The sequence below is a fragment of the Heptranchias perlo genome, unplaced genomic scaffold (genome assembly GCF_035084215.1).
Source record: "Heptranchias perlo isolate sHepPer1 unplaced genomic scaffold, sHepPer1.hap1 HAP1_SCAFFOLD_854, whole genome shotgun sequence".
NCBI lineage: Eukaryota > Metazoa > Chordata > Chondrichthyes > Hexanchiformes > Hexanchidae > Heptranchias > Heptranchias perlo.
This window is the reverse complement of record NW_027139892.1, coordinates 57,501-67,500: the sequence shown is the minus strand read 5'-3', so window position 1 is coordinate 67,500 and position 10,000 is coordinate 57,501.

Here is a 10,000-nt window from a genome sequence, read left to right as displayed (position 1 = left end):
TCAATCGTTTCCCCATTTATAATTAATTTTAAAAATCGGGTTACTCAGTTCTGGTTTACCAGTTCCCTCTTCGGACTTAGTTTTTGGTTAATCATTTCCGGTTCACCAGTTCCCGTTTTGGACTTAGTCTCTGCGGGCCGTTTCTCATCTTTTGGTTCATCAGTTCCCCTCTTTTAATAATTTTTTGGCTGCTTTCGTTTGATCATTTCCCTGCCTTCTGGGTGACTTTTGCCCCTTAGGACTTCATCGCCGCACATTATTTTCGACTTCTGGTTGATCATTTCACCCCTTTTAATCATTTTTGCAACTTTTGGTTAACCATTTCACCCAGCTTCTGGTTAACCATTTCCCCTTTGGGACTTAGTCTCTGAGCATTCTTTTGGGATTCTGGTTAATCATTTGCCAATTTTTAAAAAATGTTGCCGCTTTTGTTTAATGCTTTCTGGTCAACCTTTCCCTCTTTCAGACTTCACCGCGGCACATTGCTTTAGCCTCCTGGTTAATCATTTCACCCCTTTTAATCATTTTTGCAACTTTTGGTTAACCATTTCCCCCAGCTTCTGGTTAACCATTTCCCCTTTGGGACTTGGTCTCTGAGCATTCTTTTGGGATTCTGGTTAATCATTTGCCAATTTTTTAAAAATGTTGCCACTTTTGTTTAATGCTTTCTGGTCAACCTTTCCCTCTTTCAGACTTCACCGCGGCACATTGCTCCAGCCTCCTGGTTAATCATTTCACCCCTTTTAATCATTTTTGCAACTTTTGGTTAACCATTTCCCCCAGCTTCTGGTTAACCATTTCCCCTTTGGGACTTAGTCTCTGAGCATTCTTTTGGGATTCTGGTTAATCATTTGCCAATTTTTTAAAAATGTTGCCACTTTTGTTTAATGCTTTCTGGTCAACCTTTCCCTCTTTCAGACTTCACCGCGGCACATTGCTTTAGCCTCCTGGTTAATCATTTCACCCCTTTTAATCATTTTTGCAACTTTTGGTTAACCATTTCCCCCAGCTTCTGGTTAACCATTTCCCCTTTGGGACTTGGTCTCTGAGCATTCTTTTGGGATTCTGGTTAATCATTTGCCAATTTTTAAAAAATGTTGCCACTTTTGTTTAATGCTTTCTGGTCAACCTTTCCCTCTTTCAGACTTCACCGCGGCACATTGCTTCAGCCTCCTGGTTAATCATTTCACCCCTTTTAATCATTTTTGCAACTTTTGGTTAACCATTTCCCCCAGCTTCTGGTTAACCATTTCCCCTTTGGGACTCAGTCTCTGAGCATTCTTTTGGGATTCTGGTTAATCATTTGCCACTTTTTTAAAAATGTTGCCGCTTTTGTTTAATGCTTTCTGGTCAACCTTTCCCTCTTTCAGACTTCACCGCGGCACATTGCTTTAGCCTCCTGGTTAATCATTTCACCCCTTTTAATCATTTTTGCAACTTTTGGTTAACCATTTCCCCCAGCTTCTGGTTAACCATTTCCCCTTTGGGACTCGGTCTCTGAGCATTCTTTTGGGATTCTGGTTAATCATTTGCCACTTTTTTAAAAATGTTGCCGCTTTTGTTTAATGCTTTCCCTGCTTTCTGGTCAACCTTTTCCCCTTTAGGACTTCACCGCGGCACATTGCTTCAGCCTCCTGGTTAATCATTTCACCCCTTTTAATCATTTTTGCAACTTTTGGTTAACCATTTCCCCCAGCTTCTGGTTAACCATTTCCCCTTTGGGACTTGGTCTCTGAGCATTCTTTTGGGATTCTGGTTAATCATTTGCCAATTTTTAAAAAATGTTGCCACTTTTGTTTAATGCTTTCTGGTCAACCTTTCCCTCTTTCAGACTTCACCGCGGCACATTGCTTCAGCCTCCTGGTTAATCATTTCACCCCTTTTAATCATTTTTGCAACTTTTGGTTAACCATTTCCCCCAGCTTCTGGTTAACCATTTCCCCTTTGGGACTTAGTCACTGAGCATTCTTTTGGGATTCTGGTTAATCATTTGCCACTTTTTTAAAAATGTTGCCGCTTTTGTTTAATGCTTTCTGGTCAACCTTTCCCTCTTTCAGACTTCACCGCGGCACATTGCTTCAGCCTCCTGGTTAATCATTTCACCCCTTTTAATCATTTTTGCAACTTTTGGTTAACCATTTCCCCCAGCTTCTGGTTAACCATTTCCCCTTTGGGACTTGGTCTCTGAGCATTCTTTTGGGATTCTGGTTAATCATTTGCCAATTTTTAAAAAATGTTGCCACTTTTGTTTAATGCTTTCTGGTCAACCTTTCCCTCTTTCAGACTTCACCGCGGCACATTGCTTCAGCCTCCTGGTTAATCATTTCACACCTTTTAATCATTTTTGCAACTTTTGGTTAACCATTTCCCCCAGCTTCTGGTTAACCATTTCCCCTTTGGGACTCAGTCTCTGAGCATTCTTTTGGGATTCTGGTTAATCATTTGCCACTTTTTTAAAAATGTTGCCGCTTTTGTTTAATGCTTTCTGGTCAACCTTTCCCTCTTTCAGACTTCACCGCGGCACATTGCTTTAGCCTCCTGGTTAATCATTTCACCCCTTTTAATCATTTTTGCAACTTTTGGTTAACCATTTCCCCCAGCTTCTGGTTAACCATTTCCCCTTTGGGACTCGGTCTCTGAGCATTCTTTTGGGATTCTGGTTAATCATTTGCCACTTTTTTAAAAATGTTGCCGCTTTTGTTTAATGCTTTCCCTGCTTTCTGGTCAACCTTTTCCCCTTTAGGACTTCACCGCGGCACATTGCTTCAGCCTCCTGGTTAATCATTTCACCCCTTTTAATCATTTTTGCAACTTTTGGTTAACCATTTCCCCCAGCTTCTGGTTAACCATTTCCCCTTTGGGACTTGGTCTCTGAGCATTCTTTTGGGATTCTGGTTAATCATTTGCCAATTTTTAAAAAATGTTGCCGCTTTTGTTTAATGCTTTCTGGTCAACCTTTCCCTCTTTCAGACTTCACCGCGGCACATTGCTTCAGCCTCCTGGTTAATCATTTCACCCCTTTTAATCATTTTTGCAACTTTTGGTTAACCATTTCCCCCAGCTTCTGGTTAACCATTTCCCCTTTGGGACTTAGTCACTGAGCATTCTTTTGGGATTCTGGTTAATCATTTGCCACTTTTTTAAAAATGTTGCCGCTTTTGTTTAATGCTTTCTGGTCAACCTTTCCCTCTTTCAGACTTCACCGCGGCACATTGCTTTAGCCTCCTGGTTAATCATTTCACCCCTTTTAATCATTTTTGCAACTTTTGGTTAACCATTTCCCCCAGCTTCTGGTTAACCATTTCCCCTTTGGGACTTAGTCTCTGAGCATTCTTTTGGGATTCTGGTTAACCATTTGCCACTTTTTAAAAAATGTTGCCGCTTTTGTTTAATCGTTTCCCTGCTATGTGGTCAACCTTTTCCCCTTTCAGACTTCATCGCCGCGCATTGTTGTCGACTTCTGGTTAATCATTTTTCCCCTTTAAATCTTTTTTTGCCACTTTCGGTTAACCATTTCACCCAGCTTCTGGTTAACCATTTGCCCCATTATACTGAATTTTTCCGCTTTGGTTTAATCGTTTCCCTGCTTTCTTGTCAACCTTTTCCCCTTTTGGACTTTGCCGCCGCACTTTGCTTTCGCCTTCTGGTTAAACATTTCTCCCCTTTTAATCCTTTTTCCCACTTTTGGTTCACCATTTCCCCCAGCTTCTGGTTAACCATTTCCCCTTTGGGACTTAGTCCCTGAGCATTCTTTTGGGATTCTGGTTAATCATTTGCCACTTTTTAAAAAATGTTGCCGCTTTTGTTTAATCGTTTCCCTGCTTTCTGGTCAACCTTTTCTCCTTTAGGACTTCGCCGCCGCACTTTGCTTTCGCCTTCTGGTTAATCATTTCACCCCTTTTAATCCTTTTTCCCACTTTTGGTTAAACAGTTCACCCAGCTTCTGGTTAACCATTTGCCCCTTTTTTACTGAATTTTTCCGCTTTGGTTTAATCATTTCCCTGCTTTCTTGTCAAACTTTCCCCCTTTAGGACTTCGCCGCCGCACTTTGCTTTCGCCTTCTGGTTAATCATTTCACAACATTTTAATCCTTTTTCCCACTTTTGGTTAAACAGTTCACCCAGCTTCTGGTTAACCATTTGCCCCTTTGGGACTTAAGTCTCTGAGCATTCTTTTGGGATTCTGGTTCACCATTTGTCCCTTTTTAAAAGATATTGCTGCTTCTGTTTAATCATTTCCCTGCTTTGCGGTCGACCTATTCCTCTTTCAGACTTCATCGCCGCGCATTGTTTTCGACATCTGGTTAAACATTTCTCCCCTTTTAATCCTTTTTCCCACTTTTGGTTAAGCAGTTCACCCAACTTCTGGTTAACCATTTGCCCCTTCTTACTGAATTTTTCTGCTTTTGTTTAATCATTTCCCTGCTTTATGGTCAACCTTTTCCCCTTTAGGACTTCGCCGCCGCACTTTGCTTTCGCCTTCTGGTTAATCATTTCACAACATTTTAATCCTTTTTCCCACTTTTGGTTAAACAGTTCACCCAGCTTCTGGTTAACCATTTGCCCCTTTGGGACTTAAGTCTCTGAGCATTCTTTTGGGATTCTGGTTCACCATTTGTCCCTTTTTAAAAGATATTGCTGCTTCTGTTTAATCCTTTCCCTGCTTTGCGGTCAACCTTTTCCTCTTTCAGACTTCATCGCCGCGCATTGTTTTCGACATCTGGTTCAACATTTCTCCCCTTTTAATCCTCTTTCCCGCTTTTGGTTAAGCAGTTCACCCAACTTCTGGTTCACCACTTGCCCCTTTTTACTGAATTTTTCTGCTTTTGTTTAATCATTTCCCTGCATTCCGGTCAACCTTTCCCTCTTTCAGACTTAATCGCCGCACATTGTTGTCGACTTCTGGTTGATCAGTTCACCCCTTTTTTATCCTTTTTCCCACTTTGGGTTAAGCAGTTCACCCAGCTACTGGTTAACCATTTCCCCTTTGGCACTTAAGTCTCTGAGCATTCTTTTGGGATTCTGGTAAACCATTTGTCCCTTTTTAAAAAATGCTGCTGCTTTTGTTTAATGCTTGCCCTGCTTTGCGGTCGATCATTTCACCCCTTTTAATCCATTTTTGCCACTTTGGGTTAAACAGTTCACACAACTTCTGGTTCACCATTTCACATTTCGGAACTTTTATTCCCACCATTACTTTGGGCTTCTGGTTCATCATTTCACGCTGTTTTACAAATCTTTGCCGCTTAACTTTCAATCCACAAACCGGGGCTCGCTTTCGGGTGGGGGGGGGGGGGGGGGGGGTAGCGGGTTTGGGCCGGGCACTCCACATCCCGGTGTGCGACCGGGTTCGTTCTGGTACCGCTCGGTGCCCCTCGTCCTGCTCTTGCCGCGGAAGCAAACCAGACGACCGTCGGTCTCACGCCCGAGGGGAGAGGAGGCGGAAAGCGGTTTGCAGCCTTTCGCTGTACCTCCGGCGGGCAGCGCCGCACCTCCGAGTGCTCGGTACCGTTCGCTGCGCCTCGTACGGCCGCACGCAGCGAGCCAAACCCGGAGGAAATCGGCCTGTGCCTTCTCGAGATATGGGCCTCCGGGTGGGACGGACAAACCGGGGCCCCGAGCTCGCTTTCGGCGGCCCGGCACTCGACTTCCCGGTGTCCGAACGTGATCCTTCCGGTACCCTTCGGTGCCCCTTGCCCGACTCTAGCTCCCGTGCTGAAGCGGAGTCGGTCGGCCTGACGGCCTGCCGAGTTAACCAGCGGAAAGCGGTGCGCAGCCTTTCGCTTGCAGCTCCGGCGGGCAGCGCCGCACCTCCGGCTGCTCAGTGCCGTCCGCTGCTCCCCTTCCGGCTGCACGCAGCGAACCATACCCGGAGGAAATCGGCCTCGGCCTTCCGGAGATATGGGCCTGCGAGTGGGACCAATAAATCGGTGCACATTTCCGGCTCGGTTTCCGGCCTCGGCACTATCAGTTCACGCCGTCCGACCGACGTCGTTCTGGCACGGTTCCGTTGCTCCTTGATCCGGTCCAGCCACGGTAATCAGCCGAAGATGGTGGGGGGGGGACACATTGCCCGCCGAGTTAGCCGGAGGAAATCGGCCTCGGACTTCCTCAGATATCAGCCTCCGGGTGGGACAGACAAACCGGGGACCCGAGCACGCTTTCGGCGGCCCGCTGGTCGACTTCCCGGTGTGCGACCGGGTTCGTTCCGGTACCGTTCGCTGCCCCTCGTCCTGCTCTAGCCGCGGAAACAAACCCGACGACCGTCGGTCTCACGCCCGCGGAGGGAGGTGGCGGAAAGTGGTTTGCAGCCTTTCGCTGTACCTCCGGCGGGCAGCGCCCGACCTCCGAGTGCTCGGTACCGTCCGCTGCGCCTGGTCCTGCCGCACACAACGAGCCATACCCGGTGGAAATCGGCCTGTGCCTTCCAGAGATATGGGCCTCCGGGTGGGACGGACAAACCGGGGCCCCGTGCTCGCTTTCGGCGGCCCGCTAGTCGACTTCCCGGTGTGCGACCGGGTTCCTTCCGGTACCGTTCGCTGCCCCTCGTCCTGCTCTAGCCGCGGAAACAAACCCAACGACCGTCGGTCTCACGCCCGCGGAGGGAGGCGGCGGAAAGTGGTTTGCAGCCTTTCGCTGTACCTCCGGCGGGCAGCGCCCGACCTCCGAGTGCTCGGTACCGTCCGCTGCGCCTGGTCCGGCCGCACACAACGAGCCATACCCGGTGGAAATCGGCCTGTGCCTTCCGGAGATATGGGCCTCCGGGTGGGACGGACAAACCGGGGCCCCGAGCTCGCTTTCAGCGGCCCGGCACTCGACTTCCCGGTGTGCGAACGTCATCCTTCCGGTACTCAACCGTGCCCCTTGCCCCACTCTAGCTCCGGCGGTAAAGCGGAGTCGGTCGGTCTCACGGACGCCGAGTTAGCAGGCGGAAAGCGGTGCGCAGCCTTTCGCTGTCACTCCGGCGGGCAGCATCGCACCTCCCAGTGCTCGGTACCGTCCGCTGCGCCTGGTCCGGCCGCACACAACGAGCCATACCCGGTGGAAATCGGCCTGTGCCTTCCGGAGATATGGGCCTCCGGGTGGGACGGACAAACCGGGGCCCCGAGCGGTGGCACCCTGCTCGCTTTCAGCGGCCCGGCACTCGACTTCCCGGTATGCGAACGTGATCGTTCCGGTACCCTTCGGTGCCCCTTGCCCCACTCTAGCTCCGGTGCTAAAGCGGAGTCGGTCGGTCTCACGGACGCCGAGTTAGCAGGCGGAAAGCGGTGCGCAGCCTTTCGCTGTCACTCCGGCGGGCAGCACCGCACCTCCGAGTGCTCGGTACCGTACGCTGCGCCGCCTCCTGCCGCACGCAACGAGCCATACCCGCAGGAAATCGGCCTCGGCGTTCCGGAGTTATCCGCCTCCGAGTGGGCCTGACCAAGCGGGGTGAACTGGAAATCATTAACCAACGTACTTCCAGGTTTTCACCCGCAGAGGGCAGCACTCTATTCTCCGTTTTAAACTGGGCCGACCCGGCTCCGTTTCGAGACCCGGCACTCGACTTCCCGGTGTGCGACCGGGTTCGTTCCGGTACCGTTCGCTGCCCCTCGTCCTGCTCTAGCCGCGGAAGCAAACCCGACGACCGTCGGTCTCACGCCCGCGGAGGGAGGCGGCGGAAAGTGGTTTGCAGCCTTTCGCTGTACCTCCGGCGGGCAGCGCCCGACCTCCGAGTGCTCGGTACCGTCCGCTGCGCCTGGTCCGGCCGCACACAACGAGCCATACCCGGTGGAAATCGGCCTGTGCCTTCCGGAGATATGGGCCTGCGGGTGGGACGGACAAACCGGGGCCCCGAGCGGTGGCACCCTGCTCGCTTTCGGCGGCCCGGCACTCGACTTCCCGGTGTGCGAACGTCATCGTTCCGGTACCCTTCGGTGCCCCTTGCCCCACTCTAGCTCCGGTGCTAAAGCGGAGTCGGTCGGTCTCACGGACGCCGAGTTAGCAGGCGGAAAGCGGTGCGCAGCCTTTCGCTGTCACTCCGGCGGGCAGCACCGCACCTCCGAGTGCTCGGTACCGTACGCTGCGCCTCCCCCTGCCGCACGCAACGAACCATACCCGGAGGAAATCGGCCTCGGCGTTCCGGAGTTATCCGCCTCCGAGTGGGCCTGACCAAGCGGGGTGAACTGGAAATCATTAACCAACGTACTTCCAGGTTTTCACCCGCAGAGGGCAGCACTCTCTTCTCCGTTTTAAACTGGGCCGACCCGGCTCCGTTTCGAGACCCGGCACTCGACTTCCCGGTGTGCGACCGGGTTCGTTCCGGTACCGTTCGCTGCCCCTCGTCCTGCTCTAGCCGCGGAACTAAACCCGACGACCGTCGGTCTCACGCCCGCGGAGGGAGGCGGCGGAAAGTGGTTTGCAGCCTTTCGCTGTACCTCCGGCGGGCAGCGCCCGACCTCCGAGTGCTCGGTACCGTCCGCTGCGCCTGGTCCGGCCGCACACAACGAGCCATACCCGGAGGAAATCGGCCTCGGCCTTCCTGAGATATCAGCCTCCGAGTTGGCCCGACGAGTCGGTGGCACCCTGCTCGCTTTCAGCGGCCCGGCACTCGACTTCCCGATGTGCGAACGTCATCCTTCCGGTACTCAACGGTGCCCCTTGCCCCACTCTAGCTCCGGCGGTAAAGCGGAGTCGGTCGGTCTCACAGACGCCGAGTTACCAGGCGGAAAGTGGTTTGCAGCCTTTCGCTGTACCTCCGGCGGGCAGCGCCCGACCTCCGAGTGCTCGGTACCGTCCGCTGCGCCTGGTCCGGCCGCACACAACGAGCCATACCCGGAGGAAATCGGCCTGTGCCTTCCGGAGATATGGGCCTCCGGGTGGGACGGACAAACCGGGGCCCCGAGCTCGCTTTCGGCGGCCCGGCACTCGACTTCCCGGTGTGCGAACGTCATCCTTCCGGTACCCAACCGTGCCCCTTGCCCCACTCTAGCTCCGGCGGTAAAGCGAAGTCGGTCGGTCTCACGGACGCCGAGTTAGCAGGCGGAAAGCGGTGCGCAGCCTTTCGCTGTCACTCCGGCGGGCAGCATCGCACCTCCCAGTGCTCGGTACCGTACGCTGCGCCTCCTCCTGCCGCACGCAACGAGCCATACCCGGAGGAAATCGGCCTCGGCCTTCCTGAGATATCAGCCTCCGAGTGGGCCCGAAGAGTCGGTGGCACCCTGCTCGCTTTCAGCGGCCCGGCACTCGACTTCCCGGTGTGCGAACGTGATCGTTCCGGTACCCAAACGTGCCCCTTGCCCCACTCTAGCTCCGGCGCTAAAGCGGAGTCGGTCGGTCTCACGGACGCCGAGTTACCAGGCGGAAAGCGGTGCGCAGCCTTTCGCTGTACCTCCGGCGGGCAGCATCGCACCTCCCAGTGCTCGGTACCGTACGCTGCGCCTCCTCCTGCCGCACGCAACGAGCCATACCCGGAGGAAATCGGCCTCGGCCTTCCTCAGATATCAGCCTCCAAACGGGCGTCACAAATCAGGGCACATGGTCAGCTGCAAAGCAGCGTCACTACAACCTCTCACTGCACCCCACGCGACATTCCGCTTGCCTGCCTGCCGCTGCCTACTCTCACCAGCGAAACAAAGTCAGGATAACACCCCAATGCAAGCAGCTCCCTTCCGGCCAACCAACCCACACCAATCCCCTTGCCTGCCTCCCACAAATTCCACCAGCGAGGCAAAGTCAAAATCAACCCACAATAAACGCACTCCACAACGGCCATCGACCGCTATACACTCCCTTGGGCGACTATTAAGCCCGAGAACACTAACTGTAACCAACCGCAGTGAAAAGTTGAAGTGGCAACTCATTAACCAAATTTATATTTGGCAACTCATTAACCAACTTTACATTTGGCAACTCATTAACCAACTGCATTGGTGACAACTCATTGACTGACAGGTTGATGAGTTCTCCAGGGCCCCACATGCCTCCTGCCGAATTAAAAGCTCACCCTCCCGGGCACTACC